Source organism: Triticum urartu, chromosome 2, assembly GCF_003073215.2.
Source record: "Triticum urartu cultivar G1812 chromosome 2, Tu2.1, whole genome shotgun sequence".
NCBI classification, from domain to species: Eukaryota; Viridiplantae; Streptophyta; class Magnoliopsida; order Poales; family Poaceae; genus Triticum; species Triticum urartu.
In genome coordinates, this window is record NC_053023.1 from 376,170,713 (window position 1) to 376,185,712 (window position 15,000).

Here is a 15,000-nt window from a genome sequence, read left to right on the forward strand (position 1 = left end):
CAACTTCGTACCTCAGAACTTCAAGCTGCTGTGTCTGGACCATCAGTCCCATTCTTCACCACTCATCACGTTCCAGAAAGCCAGGCGAACGCCGCTGTGGAAGCCATTCGCCAGGCTGGCATAATGATGGAGCGGGTGAAGGTGGTGCACGAAAACAGTCAGGCTGCTTACGACGCCAGCGCGGCCCTCCGAGCCAATGTCCAAGTAAGTTGGCTTCCGACCGAACTTGTTTTGTTAGGATATGCTACCCGAATACTTTTCTCCGTGTAATCTCTTGTCGTCCTGCACTTCGCATCTGCACACCCACTAGGTGTTTTGTCATCTTTGTAGTTTTCACTCTTCCACTCGGTCTGGGCGGACCATGTCGAGTGGGATCTGAACCAGTGGGCGCACGCTAAGTGCACCCACTGGGTGTAGTCCCCGAGACCGCAATCGACTGTTGGCAGTCGGTTGGGGTCTGAGCACTTGTTTCTCTCTCTATTTTTTTACTCGGTCTGGGCGGACCATGTCGAGTGGAATCTAAACCAGTGGGGGCACGCCAAGTGCACCCATTGGGTGTAGTCCCCGAGACTACTGTAGAATATTTAATTCTGCAGTAGTCTTAAAGTTTTATTCACTCGGAAGTAAATAATCTTTGATTTTGTCCATTGACATGTCTTTTACACATTGTAGAAGTCGTGTGTGCTTATCTTCAAGTTCGCCGAATTCGAGAAAAAGCAGAGGCAACTCAACCTTGACTTGGAGCTGGCCCGACAGAACTTAAGAAAGGCTCAAGATGAAGTTGCTGGTATGGAAGGTAACGGCCTGTCGACTGCTTATCTCGACCATCCTTCAAGTTATCCCTTTGTTCTTCTGTTTGACCCAAATGCGTATTTTGCAAAGAAAATGAGGCTGGCTCTGGAGAAGAAGGACCTGGACTTTGCAGCTGCGCAAAAGGAGGCTCACGAGAAGACTGCCCTTGTTGACAAAAAGCTGGCTTCGGTCGGAGCGCTAGAGGAGGAAATAACCAAGCTGAAGTCGTCTCTTACTGAATCCAACCGAGAGGCGACTCATGTGAAGAAAGATAAGGTGGACCTGAACGACCAGCTGGAAAGCATATCTCGTAGGAGGAACGACTTGGAAGCTTATCTGAAGGCCCTCGCTAAGAAGCTCTTCCTTATGCTCAAAGGTACCCCTTTTTATCTGACTATTTTGCTGTTTGCAAGTTACTGCTGACCAGTCGACTCATTAGCTCCTTGAATCTGTAGAATTCTGCCAAAACTTTGAAGAGGAAACTGGACGGATCGAGACGGGTTTGGATCCTATCCTTTCTCCAGTCGGCGACGAGGCTGCCATGAATGTGCTTCGACTGGAATCTCGCGTCGCCAACGTTACTAGCTATCTTGCTCGTCTGAAGGTGGCGGTGTCGCGCATTTATACATCACTCTGGCCAAGGGCAATGCTTCAAAATGATCTCGAGTCTCTGATGGCTCGACTCAATGAGGTTCCTGGTCGAGTGCAGGAATGGAAGAAATCTTCTGCCCGATGCGGTGCTGACGTGGCTCTGTCACTGGTTAGGGTCCACTGCAAGGAAGCTCGAGAAGAGAAGCTGGCGGCTATCAAGGTTGCTAACACCAAAAAACACGACTTCCAATATGTCGTGGAATTGTCACGGAAGATGTCCTAGAGAAAGGACTTAGTCGTAGGGCCATCGCAACTAGGAAGTTTAAAGGGGTTAATCGGGACAAAGGACACGAGAGGTTTTATACTAGTTCGGCCCCTTACGATGAAGGTAAAAGCCTACGTCTAGTTGTGTTGGTATCGCTGGGATTTCGATCACCAAGAGGCTCAACTCACCGGCTTGATTCTCGATCTCTTGTTTTTCTTGCCCTAAGCCGCCACCGGGTCGTCCCCTTATATACACAGGTTGACGCCTGGTGGCCTACGGAGTCCCGGTCGGCTCATAATCGTGTCCGGCTCGGTGACTTTCTTTGCATGCCTTTCTTTACAAGTCTTTCCTTACATATGGCGGTTTACAATATCGGGCCTTAAGCCGCCTCCAGGCCTTTGGGCCTTCTATAAGATTTAATGAACTATCATCTTAATGTTTACTGGGCTTCTTATGTAACCCGCCATTGGGGCTGACCCGGCCCCTCCTGGGCGGGTCATAACTGATAGTAATATCCCCAACATTAGGCTCCAGGTTGACTTTGAACTTTGTTCTTTGTCAACCTTCAACACTTAGAAAAATCCATCTTCTTATCCTCGCAGAAGTTTTTGTAACCCGCCGTGACGTCATCTCTTGAAAACGCAAAAAACTTTCATGATGTCATCTCCCAATGGATCTTTATCTTTAATGTCTCCCGAGAATCGAGGCACCTGTGTAGCTGGATAACCATTATTCGGCTCTCCCTCGATTTTTGCACCTGTCTGTTCGCACCTTTCCCTTATAAATATGCACGCCTCGGCCTTCCTCATTCTCCTCTCTCGCTCTGTCTTCTTCCTCTCGCAACCCTCCTGCTGCTCGAGCCTCACCGCCGTTGCGCGTCTCCTTCGTCTCCGTCAACCTTGGCCGCTGCATCAACTCGAACTGGTCCAGAGAATGGCGGCGACCTCCGCGGAAGACCTGTGACTGTAAGTTTTCTTCTTTTCTCTTCTCAGATCCGCATTTAGGGTTTCCAGATTCCTTCGTGTTCTTCCTAGTTCATCGCAGTACCTTGTAGTTCTTCCACCGCAGGCCTCTTCTTGATCCAAAAAGATATATATATATATATAGGGTCGCGCTATTCGTCACCCTGGGTGAGGAATAGTTATTCTTCACCCCCCCTCTATTTAACATCAATGCACCGTAATTTTACATTCCGTAAGTTATGTCTTATTTTTGACGCAAAAAGGGACCGTAAGAAAAATATATAATCGCCGTAAAAAATATTTTATGTTATGTAAAATTACAAACGTAAAAACATGGTCTAAAATACACATAAACTGCAAAATTCTTGTCTTATGACCTATATTTTTATTTTGTTATGTTAAATTTTACGTAGTGAATCAATAGGAATGTAACTATTTGAATTCGAAATGTAATTTAATTATGAAATGATCGTAAGATTACCTCGGATGAAGAATAATTTATTCTGCACCCTGGACGATGAATACTAACACTATATATATATATATGCTCGTGCGGTAGTGTTTTTGTGCCTCTTCTTGATCCACAGATCCCTTTCTCTGATGCAAAGACTGCATTAGAACTTACAGACTCCTCTGCGCTGAACTTTTTAGGTCTAGAATTTTTTTCATTTTGAATAGCCATTTGATCTGGAATAATACCAAGCAATTTAGGAAACTTGTTTGTCTCAACACTTAGCTGAATTTGCCTTCTTCAAATATCTGTAGTCATGGCGGCTTACTATGCCGGCTTACTTTTCCTTATATGTCAGTAGCCCTTAACTAAGCCGCCATTACTTATTTGCATCATCATCACTTAACTATTAATATCACCATTGAATTGAACCAGCATGCTATTTTCTTTTCAGTTTTGTCTTTTGATCATCATGCCATCAAAAGCGCCGACCATCTGCAACTGGGTCACCTCAACCGTAACTGAAGATCGTTTGAATGAGTTCGTCACCATAGGATTTTTGCCAGGGAAAGACGTCATGTCTTACCGTGCCCCTGACTCGGAAGAAGAACGGCCCAATCCAAGAGACGGCAAAGTGATTGTTTTTACTGACCACATGAACCGTGGCTTCTCACCGCCCGGCTCAAAGTTCTTCAGAGAGGTCCTCCACTTTTTCAAGCTCCATCCTCAAGATATTAGGCCTAATTCCATATCTAACATCTGTAACTTCCAGGTGCTCTGTGAGGTATATCTTCAACAAGAGCCGACCATGGAGCTGTTTAGAGAATACTTTTATCTGAACCGGTAGAACGAGTGCACCAACGGCCTTAGCTTAGAGCTTCGAGGCATCTCAATTCATCGCCGCCAGGGTGCTGTCTTCCCCCTCACAGTCTTACCAAGTCAACCAAAGGACTGGAATCAAACTTGGTTCTACTGTCAAGACATTTCACCGGCAAACGAGAAGCCACTGCCGGGTTATCGCCCCGATCGTCTTGACTCCAAGTTCACGCTTCCTGACAAGCTTACTGCCGCTGAACGCAAGAGGCTGATACCATCCATCAAAAGGATTAACGCTCTGTTAGGGAACGGGTTAACTGGAGTTGATCTGAACCGCTACTGGATCTCATGGCAGGTCATCCCTTTAAGCCGTCGGTCAAAGCTGATGTATGAGTATGGTGGAGGCCCGGATGACTCTCTTCGTCACAGCCCCGTTCAATTAACAGAATAAGATATTGTTTCAATGTCAACCCTTCTGGTGAATGAGTAATACGAAGATTGCAGCATTGTCGGGTTAAACCACTTCTGCAAGCTTAACCCGGCACCAGAAGTAAGGATATTCTGACCTTTCTCCTTTGTATTTTTCCCAGCCGTATTGTTTAATACTTGCTTGACTTTTCATCTTGTTTTTACCTGTCTGTAGGCCAACTCTGACTTTTGGAAAGTTAAATATGACCACGAGGCTGCCAAGAAAGCAAGAGCCGCAGCCATAAACGCCAAGAAAACGACCCGGAGGTCGAAAAAGAAGAAGAAGAACACTGCTGAAGATTGGATGAAGCTTGACGATTCATCTGAGTCGGAGGTAGCCCTTGATTCCGTTGGCCAATTTTTTAATAATCTTATTAACACTGATCATTACCAGGATGACACTGGGGCCAGTCAGGCCCTGGAAGAAGAGGTAACTATCATTTCCTCCGACTCAGAGCCCTTGCCAAGACAAAAAATTCGATGAGTGATCTGTAAAGTAAGGTTTCTAACCCTTTAGCTCACGTGGATCCCAACTTTATTTTGAAAAAGCAGCAACATGAGAGCCGCCGTCAAGCCCGGACCAAAGACGAACCGGCTGTTGTTCTTCAACAAACCCCTCAGAAGCGCCGGAATGAGGTTTACTTCTTTTGTCTTTAATTCTGTTTAATGGATCCTTTCCTTTGCATTACTTTAACTTTATTTTGTCTTTTCAGGAGGTGTCTCACTCTTCTGGTGATTCATCACAAACTCAATTTCCGGCCTTCAAGACTGCCCCCGGGTAATGAAAAATCCTCCTTTTTCCGGGTTGTTCAAATTATATCTTTGTACTAACAGTCCTGCAACATTTCTCTTAGTGGCCAAGCTAAATCCAAGAAGGAAAAAGCAGCTAAACCGGCGGAAGACCCGCCAATCCTTGCATTTGACCCAGCCAGACCACCTTCTCCTCCATTAACTGACGCTCCAGAAGACCCGCCTGTCGATACAGAAGCAAATCCTCCTGAGCCATCGTTTGATGAGACCACTGTGAACCCTTCCGCAACTGGACCATCAAGCTCAGCCAACCCGCCATCACCATCTACACAAGACGTTTTGATCACTGGGAGCCGTTTTATTGAACCGGGGAATCCAACCATGCTGGCTCGCCACACGGCGAAACAAGAAGCACTGGAGGGGCAGAAAGTGCACTTTGATGTTGCCAATTATGATCATCTAAATGCCAACGATATTTTATCCGGCTATCTCAGCCATGTGCACTCCAGTCGTGACTCTGAGATCGAAATGGTCAAACAGTTGTAGCTGAAATACGAGGTATGTTCTTCTGGCTTATCTATATTCTTCTAGCCCCCAAGTCTTCAGATTATGAGAAAACCGGAATGATCTGTAGACTTTATAATATAGGCCAAGACTTTTACCTTTGAAACTTTTCTTGAATTCGCTAAAATAGAACAAAGCTTCACCTGTAGTCCCCAAGGGCTGGTTCCTTTTAATCATAAATGAGTCGGTACTTTAAATTGTTTTGTACCGTATGTAAAGAACTTAATACTCCGTCTTAACCTTGAGAAACTTGCTGAATTGCATACATTAGCCCCCAAGTGCCAAGTGTTGTTACTTTGTAAAGTACCTGGGACTTAAAATATGTCTTTAGAGTCATAAAAATTTGTTTTGGCATACATTAGCCCCCAAGTGTCAAGTGGTTTTTTGTAAAGTACTTGAGACTTGAATCTTGATTGTTGAACTTTAAGCGAAATCTTGACTCACCTAAGTATGCTTTTTTGCAGAATGCCTTATCTGAAGTGAACTCGCAATTGACTGATGCGAAGACCCGGCTAGCGAGTCAGGAGGCAGAAATCATGTCTGCTAACTCCAAATTGCAAATAAGTCTCTTTGAGATGGAAAATTTAAAGACCAGCTTCATCTCCAAGAAGAAAACCTGGGTAGATGAAAAAACGCTTCTGACACAACGCGCCGAGAAGGCCGAAGCATCCCTTGAAGAAGTGTCAACAGAGCTGAACAGTTTAAAGGGCCGGGTGTCTCAAATGGTGGCTACCATCTTTGGTAAGCCGTCTGTTTTTAATCGTGTGTACTTTTTTGCTGATCCGGAGTATAAGCCGCCAGCTGACTTTGTGTATAAAATATGTGCAAGCCCACGAAGCAAGAATATGAGCCAAGATCCTTTGATTAAACTCAGGGCAGTGTATACCTTAGTAGAACAACTGTATATTGGCGAACAAAGGGCACTTTCCGCCATCTCTCCTGCCAATCAAGGACCCAACCGGCTCAGCAACGTTCTGAAGAAACTGTCAATCCTTCCCGCCAGATTTCAAGAAGTGAAGCGCTCCTGTGCATGAGCCGGAGCTTTGACTGCCCTGAGCCGCTCCAAGGCTTGGGTGCCAGACCTAGACCCGGCAGACGTGGCCAGAGGCTATCCCACCGTGAAGGAAGACGGATCTCCCTTTGAGCAGGAGGATTTCATGGCTTGTGTGCGCGGAGTCCGTCCTTAGGCAACTATTCTTGGAGATGAAACCAACATCGACAAGTACCAGCCGGGTTTTGATATTGAAAATAAGAAGATGGACACTCCCTCATACAAGGTGACAGATTTGATCCCGCCTGTAAGAGAAAATACATTTGCCCTGGAAGTTGACCTGGCCGGCCTAATCGACGACGAAGCCGAATTTGTCGCCGTGAATGGTTTTGACTGGTCAAAACCCAGCTTCCAGCCAACAGAGGGCAGTGAACCGACGAGGGAGGAGTAATAATCATCTTCATGGGCTTTATAAAAGCCTTTAATAGTTTAGCTGTGAAAACACTTGTATGCTTTGCTTATGCCATCGCGCATAAAACACTTATCTGTGATTCTGTGTTTCCTGATGTCAATATGTGCATCATACTTATGGTTGTCCCGGTAATATTTCAGCTCTGTTCCTATAGATACAAGGAAAAAGACTGGCTTGGCGGTTTAGTACCGAACGGGTTAGAACACCCGGCTTATAGCCAATATGTTTACCATAATAAAAAACAGAAACAGATATAAAAAGAGAACAAAGGCTGAAAACTAACCCTTTGGTTAATGCAGCAGGCAATTGCGTATAAACAATAGCCATACGTGTACCTTTGATCCTTAGACCACCGGTTTAAATGACCCGGCGAATGAAGTTGATAACTTGATTTTTTTGAGAAGTCAATGCTTCTGAATACTTAATGATCATCATACCTTGGTGGCTTTGTTGTCAAATAGTCCGGCCGGCGAAGAAGATCAGGCTAATTAATTGTAATATTGAGACAACAAAACACTAAAAGGCAAACAACAGATGATAAGTACAATTTAACTTTGTATTGAAAGGTTAGGGGCTTCTGATTCGAATACGATCAGTAAACCGGACCAAAGGGGTTAAGCTAAGGTTCGAATACGACCATATAGCCCCCAGTGGCTTTGGCGTTGTGCCGATCAAGAGGGTACCGACAGCTATGTTCTCTTTGGTTTGAATACGACCTATGTTTGAACAGGAAGCCCCCAAATGACCTTGAGAGGTTTTTAACGACCCTGATTCGAATACGATCCAAGTCGGACCCAAAAGGGGTTAAGCTATGATTCAGATACGATCAAGAAGCCCACAAGTGAGTTTGGCCTTGAGCCGATCAAGAGGGTTACGACAGCTATGTTCTCTTTGGTTCGAATACGAACTATGTTTGAACAGGAAGCCCCCAAGTGACCATGATATTGCAGCTAGATTCGAATACGATCATAAGTTGGACCAAAAAAGGTTAGACTTGATTCAAATATGATCAGCTCCTTAATAGTCATTTGAAAATAAGAAATAACAAAGATGCATAACCTTTGAAAAGAAAAGAGACCGATGGTCTTACTTTATTGCTTATCATGGTATATACAATGTTAAAGTATGTACATGATGAGAGCCGGTGGCTCAGGTGTAGTATGGCCGAAGTTGAGCAATGTTCCACGGCCAGCGGGTCTCCTCCTCCACTTACGTGAGTCTTTGTGCTCTCAAACGTCAATGAGGTAATATGACCCGTTGTTTAAGTTCTTGCTGACCACAAAGGGTCCTTCCCAAGGTGGGGATAACTTGTGTGCATCTGACAAATCCTGGATGAGCCGGAGCATCAGGTCGCCTTCCTGAAAAGTCCTGGACTTAACCCGACGGCTGTGATAACGGTGCATGTCCTGTTGATAAATTGCTGATCGAGCCGCTGCTAAGTCTCTTTCTTCATCTAACAAGTCGAGCGCATCCTGTCTGGCTTGTTCATTATTAGCTTCAACATAAGCTGCCACACGGGGCGAGTCATGACGGATGTCACTAGGCAACACTACTTCTGCTCCATATACCATGAAAAAGGGTGTGTAACCTATAGACCTGTTAGGTGTGGTGTTGATACTCCACAACACCGAGGGTAACTCCTCTACCCAACAACCCGGCGGTCGCTGTAAGGGAACCATAAGCCGGGGCTTGAGACCTTTTAAAATTTCCTGATTTGCTCTCTCAACTTGACCATTAGATTGAGGATGAGCTACGGAAGAAACATCAAGCCGAATATGCTCACATTGACAAAACTCCTCCATAGCCCCTTGGGATAAATTAGTGCCATTGTCAGTGATAATGCTGTGTGGAAAACCAAAACGGAAGATCACCTTTTTCATGAACTGAACCGCCGTGGCCGCATCACACTTACTCACTGGCTCCGCCTCAACCCACTTAGTGAATTTATCAACTGCCACTAAGAGATGTGTCTTTTTATCCTTAGACCTTTTGAAAGGTCCCACCATGTCAAGCCCCCAGACCGCAAATGGCCAAGTGATTAGAATCATCCGGAGCTCTTGAGCCAGCACATGTGCTCGTCGTGCGAACTTTTGACATCCATCACATCTGTTGACTAGATCCTCTGCATCAACGTGAACCGTTAACCAGTAAAAACCGTGACGAGAAGTCTTGGCCACCAGAGATTTTGACCCGGAGCGCGAGGATCACCTCCGTTCCGAATATCCGGAGTTCTCTTAGTCCTAGATCTTGGGACGAGATCCTCTTGTAGTGGAGGAGAGTTGTAACACCCCATATGTAAAACTTCCATATTTGGCAATGTATCTAACCTTGTCATGATCAATCCCAAGTGGTTTCCTCCTTGTTGTTTTCATTTTGGGGTTTTGCTTTGTTTCATATTGCATTGTATTACCATTTCTTGTCATATTCATTTTTTCCATTAATTGTTGCATCATGGCCTCATCATATGTTGCATTGTGCTTGGGGTTGTTTTGCATATTCTCATCATCATGTGCATCTTCATGGTATAGCTCATTGCTTTGTGGCATGTTCTATGTAGATCCAAGCATAATCATCCCCCTTCACTCATTACCACCTCTCATTCTCTTTTCTTTCTTTTTTGCAAGTGCCATCTTACCCTCCTCCATAAATGTTCATATTCTCCCTATAAATCTTTCTACCTGTCCAAAACCTCTCTGCAAAATTTCATCCCATTTGGACTTGGTTTGGTTGGGGTCAAAAATGCCTCAAGTTTGAATCTAATTCAAACTTGGAATATTTTTCTTCCTCTAAAAGTTTCCAAACCATTTTTGTAATTATGTGCATAAATCCAGGGTCATGTAGATATTTTCATATCTCTCAAACCCCTCTACAATCCCCTGTGCTTTTCTCTTTGATTTTCTGTCTGAAGAAAAGAAAGGAAAAAGAAAAGCAGCAGCAGCACAACCCAGCAACAGCAGCAGCCACCCGGGCCTCGTCTACCAGGCGGCCTGGCTGGCCCCGCGCGCCAGCCAGCCCACAGTCCAGGCGCGCAAACCGCTCTCCCTTTCTCACCCACGCACCCGCTCGCCCCCCGCTAGAGCTCGTCCACGTGTCTAGGCCAACCCCACGAGTCAGCGAGGCCCTGTAGCTCCAACCCACTTTTCGTCCTCCTCTCGCCACGGCATGGGGACCGCGAGCTCGAGCGCGTCGCCGCTGCATCCCATCGCCTTGGCCCCCCTTTATAGCCACCTCCTTGTCTAGGGAAACCCTAGGGTTTCCCTCTCCCATCCACCGCCACCGCCAGGTGCGTTTAGCCACCAGATCCACCAAGTTCGCAGCCTCCCGAGCGCATTTAGGAGCACGGGCTCGTCGGCGGCGTGCTCCTCGTCGACCCCCATCTTGCAAACAGTGTCCTTCTTCTTCCCCGTCGCCGACTACGTCCCCGTCGTTGACTACGGTAGCAGGAGCCCTCTGCAGCATGACCTCATCTTCTTCTTCGACTCCGGCCACCGTACCTGTTCGATCGCCGCCATCATCGTCTCCGTCCACTTCACACCAAGCCGAGCACCCCATCGTGTTGGTGGTGAGATTGCGCACCTCCCCATCCCCTTTTCCCTCTCGTTAGAGCGCTCTGCCGTATGCTGCCATGAGCACTCGAACGCGCCGTAGTCAGACCTCGTCTCCGGTGAGTGCACTGGCCCCCTTTTGCTTGTTGCGCATGTTCGGCGTGTCCCCGCGTCGCAGTCGCTCGATCCGTGCTCATTGCCGCCCATTTAGCTCCCCCGCTTCGGCGCGTCCATCCTCGCTACGCCGCCTCTATAGCACCTCACCGCCGACGCCTCCGTTGTCGTCCTGTGCATTTTGTAACACCCGCGGGTGCAGGATCCTCTGGTCACCCCGATGCGCCCCTCCGTCGTTCTGATAGGCCACCGGAGGCAACTCTGGCGAGCCCCTCCACCGCTCTGTGCCCGCGTCGGCCCGCTCCTCTGCTTCCTCTGTTTTGGAAGCCAGCCACACAACCACTGCCATGTGGGACCCCGTGGGACCCACTAGTCAGCGAGTCAGGGGCCAGGTCCCACCTGTCATCCCCTCTCCACTTTTCTTCCTTTTCTTCTATTTATTCCCATATTCCGTTTCAGGCAGACAAAATCTTTCCTATTCAGGCAAGTCCTATTCTGGACGTTCCATTTATGGAAGTTGCCTTTTCTACATATTCCATATTAGGCAGTATTTGTTTTGCAAAATTGTTGGGATTTTTCTACTGCAACCTAGGCATATTATATATGGTTTTGGGGTAGAAAAATCCAAGTATTCCAGTGGTGGCATTAGTTTCTGCATTTGATCAAGTTTGTACACCTTCTATTTTACATCATGTTACTGTTGTCATTTATGGGAGATTAAATTCAAATATGCTATGTGATTGTTTAGCACATGTGTAGCTTCTTTTTCATGTCTACTTCATGCTAGATTTTATTCCATGCCATGAAGCGCACTGTGATGAGTGCCACAAGCTTGTAAACATGCCTACATGAATTTGTTTTGTCATGCCATGCATATTCTACCAAGTCTGAAATCAGTCATATCACTTGCCATGTTTGCATTGGTGCTATCATCTTTTCTGTAGATCTTTGGAACAAGTTCACTAAGGGTGTTTTGTTAAGTGCATTTTGTTCTAACATTCCATGATCTTGTTTGCCATGATGTGTCCCTATAACATGTAGTTTACTAGCTCTAAACATTGCAACCTGATGTTGTTTCTATCATGTCCAGTATTTTCACCAAGTCTGTAAAGCTGTTAGCATTTGCATTTTGCCATGATGTTTTAGTCATGCTCTAGTGGTTTCTAGCAGTAGCTCAGTAATAATGTTTTGTAGTGCTTGATATGTACTTCACTGCCATGCCTTTTTTTCATGTTTGGGTGCTGTAGCATGTTTAAACTATGCATCTAAGTGGCCATATTGTTGTTTTCAACAAATTGAGTTGCATCTTGTTTGGCTTGTCATTTTCAAACCATGCATCCATTTTCGGTGATCTTTATGTCGATTTCAACCGAAATCTATCAGTCAGTCCAGTGGCATGCTTGGGTTACCAAGATTGTGCCATGTTCATCGTTTCTCCTTCCGTCTCGTTTACACCCCTTCCGAAGCACCTCATATGCATTGCACATCTTATCTTGCATTCCATGCCATGTCTTGCATCATGTTGCTTGCGCATTGCACCATGATTGTTTGTCGTTCTGTTGCTTGCGTTCTTGCTTTGGGTAGAGCCGCGAGACGAGTTCGTGTTCGAGGACCCTGTCGAGTATGTTCACGAGGAGCAAGGATTCGATACCTCTGAAAACATTGCAGGCAAGATGATCATTACCCCTGATATCACTTCTATCTTTGCTTGCTAGTTGTTCATTCTATCACTATGTCGCGCTACCTACCACTTGTTTATCAAGCCTAACATATTGCCATGTCAAGCCTCTAACCCACCTTCCTAGCAGACCGTTGTTTGGGCATGTTACCGCTTTTGCTCAGCCCCTCTTATAGCGTTGCTAGTTGCAGGTGCCATGAAGTTTGTTCCATGTTGGAACATGGATATGTTGGGATATCACAATATCTCTTATTTAATTAATGCATCTATATACTTGGTAAAGGGTGGAAGGCTTGGCCTTTTGCTTGGTGTTTTGTTCCACTCTTGCCGCCTTAGTTTCCATCATACTGGTGTTATGTTCCTTGATTTTGCGTCCCTAACACGGTGAGGGTTTATGGGCCCCTGTTGGCAGTTCGCTTTGAATAAAACTTTTCCAACAAGGCCCAACATTGGTTTTACCATTTGCCTAATAACAACTAAAATTTGCACAGGGAGTGATTAACCCGAGGATTCTTAATCAACAACCCGGGCCAATGCTCCTCATGAGTGTTGGTCTAAACTAGAGTCGTGTGCAGCTTCCCCCCATGGAAACTCGGGTCTCAGTTGTTGTACGCTGCGCTCATCCGATCATGGCCTAAGACGAGATACGCGCGGCTACTATCAGGGTGTCTACACGTCGGGAGGTCTTGCTGGTTTTGTTTTACCATTGTCGAAATGTCTTGTGCACCGGGATTCCGAGTCTGATCGTAGGGTCCCGAGATGGAGAATTGTCTCCGCGGATCGTGAGCTTGCCATGGGCTAAGTTGGGACACCCCTGCAGGGTTTAATCTTTCGAGAGCCGTGCCCGCAGTTATGTGGCAGACGAGAGTTTTCAATATCCGGTTGTAGTGAACCTGAAACCAAACTCTTTCAAATACACCAGCCGTGTGTGTAACCGTGAAGGTCTCTTTTCGACGAGGTTCGAGAAGAGAACATGGTGGGGTTATGTTTGAACGTAAGTAGTTCAGGATCACTTCTTGATCATTACAAGATTATGACCGTTTGCGTAGCTTCTCATCTTATTCTTACATTCGTAAGTTAGACACCATACAATGCTTAGCGCTTGCTGCAACTCCACCTTATGTCCATACCTTACCTTTAAGTTTTGATAGTCTTGACACCGTGGGCAATAGGATTGCTGAGTCCCCGTGGTACATAGTATACTACAAACATAGTTGCAGGTACCGATGAGACTGATGCATGTGATGCCACTGAGCTCAAGTGGGAGTTCGACGAAGACCTTGGCCGTTACTATGTTTCCTTTTCGGATGATCAGTAGTGGTGCCCAGTAGGGTCGATCGGGACTTAGGTTGGGTGGTTGTCTTTTATTCGTTTGACTTCGTCCGTAGCCGGACTCTGTGTTCATCTTGAATGATTGTATAACTTGATGATATTGTGTGACATTGTGGCGATTGTAAGCCAAATCTCATATTCTATCTATTCAGTACATGAGATGTGCAAAGATACAACCACTCTTGCGACCATACCAATATGCGCTTATGCCCCAAGTCGTGCCTCGACACGTATGGAGTATAGTCGCATATTGGGTGTTACAGTGTGCATCTAATCCTATAATGAAAAATTCCCACTAGTATATGAAAGTGACAACATAGGAGACACTACAAAAAATACACTTCCGTGATGATACGTGTTTGTCACAGTAGGTCGCGTTTTTTGTCATGCATGTACATCCATGACAAATTTATGACAGAATCAAGATAGTCATACCTGTGCTGTCGTAGAAGTGTTCCATGACATTACCAAAATTATCATCACGGAAGTGTCCACTTCCATGACGATAAATCGCGCGTCATAGAAGTGCTTTCGTCAAGGGTGACCGACACGTGGCATCCACCGTAACGGAACGCCGTTAAGCTATTGGGTCGGATTTTGGATTCGATAACACATTAAAAACCCCGACCAATGGGGATTTTCCACATGTAAAATCATCATTGGCTGGAGGAGACACGTGTCAGGTCCGCGTTGGCACAGGTGTCATTCATCCAATGGGCGAGACACGCCTATGATATGTTGACACGTGGACCGATCCATCAAGTTTAAATGGGCCGGCCCAACTGAAGGCCCACAAGATTTTGAGAACCCTAATGGGCCGGCCCAGCTAAAGGCCCACGAGATTTTGCGGACCATAATGGGCTAGCCCAGCTAAAGGCCCACAAGATTTTGCGGGCCATAATGGGCCGGCCCAGGTAAAGACCCACAAGATTTGTGTGTGCCATAATGGGCCGGCCCAGGTAAAGGCCCACAAGATTCTTGCGGATCATAATGGGACGGCCCAGCTAAAGGCCCACGAGATGTCACCGACATTAATGGGCCGGCCCAGCTGTAGGCCCACAAGATTTTGAGGACCCTAGTAGGCCGGCCCATTAACTGGCTGCCATGTTTTGGGCCAAATGCCGGCCCATATTTAATCCGGTCCATTAATGGCTTGAGACGCTCCGGGCCTAATAGTGGCCCATATGAGATCCGACCCGTTAAAAGCCT